This window comes from Nannospalax galili, unplaced genomic scaffold (genome assembly GCF_000622305.1).
Source record: "Nannospalax galili isolate Female #2095 unplaced genomic scaffold, S.galili_v1.0 scaffold2107, whole genome shotgun sequence".
Classification (NCBI taxonomy): domain Eukaryota; kingdom Metazoa; phylum Chordata; class Mammalia; order Rodentia; family Spalacidae; genus Nannospalax; species Nannospalax galili.
This window is the reverse complement of record NW_008355382.1, coordinates 10,962-11,798: the sequence shown is the minus strand read 5'-3', so window position 1 is coordinate 11,798 and position 837 is coordinate 10,962. Positions and strand designations below refer to the sequence as shown.

General features: G+C 38.1%; 1 protein-coding gene across 1 annotated transcript in view; it reads right to left on the bottom strand.

The window, feature by feature from the left end:
• Positions 1 to 837, bottom strand: part of LOC103749694 (killer cell immunoglobulin-like receptor 2DS2) — a 16,856-nt gene that overhangs the window by 12,357 nt on the left and 3,662 nt on the right.

Sequence of the window (837 nt, the reverse complement as noted above, 5' to 3'; positions counted from 1 at the left end):
ATCTATCTATCTATCTATCTATCTATCTATCTATCTATCTATCTGTATCTAACTGATTCCATTTATTTTGCTTTTGTTTAGGTCTGGCCAGTTGGGATTACATAACTTCTTAGGTAGCTAGTCCCTGGAAAAAACTTATTTTCCCTCCATCAGCATCCATTGATTGCCAGTAGCTCTTCATGATAAGGTGGGATGCTGTGAACTCCACCGAGGCATGTCAACTATGCAGATCTTGTTAGACTGCCATACTGTGGAGATTTTATTTTGTTCTTATTTTTGGGTAAACTGATGGGCTTAGTTAAGGTTACCTATTAGTTTGTTTTAATTAGCATGGTAATTAGTATTCCATTGTCACGTTTTCATACTGTTTTCTTTTATTGGTCTTCTTCTTCCTCCTCTTCATCGTATCCCTGCTACCTTCTGCTGGTCTTGTATCTCCTAGTGAGGCTTTTCCACATTCCTGTCACATGTATCCCACCACCCTCTTTTGCCATCCATCTCTCTTAAGATTTCCCCCTCTCCTGGTTCCCTTTCTAATTTCATGACCTATCACTCCCATGCTCCATATATATTAAAGCTAGAATTTGTTTTCATTCTAATCTTCCATTTGTTGTCTTGTCTCTTTTTATATCTGTGTTAAGCTATTCTTTCAAAAGACAGTGTGCTCCATGAATGTGAGTGCTACCCTTGAGCAGGGCCCAAGATAATCTCTGTATTGTTTCCTCTTTCAGTTGATGTGGTGCTAAAATGCAATCCATCCATCCACCCACCCATCCATCTATCCATCCATTTATCTATCATATATCAAATAACATCTATTATCTGTTTATCTACACC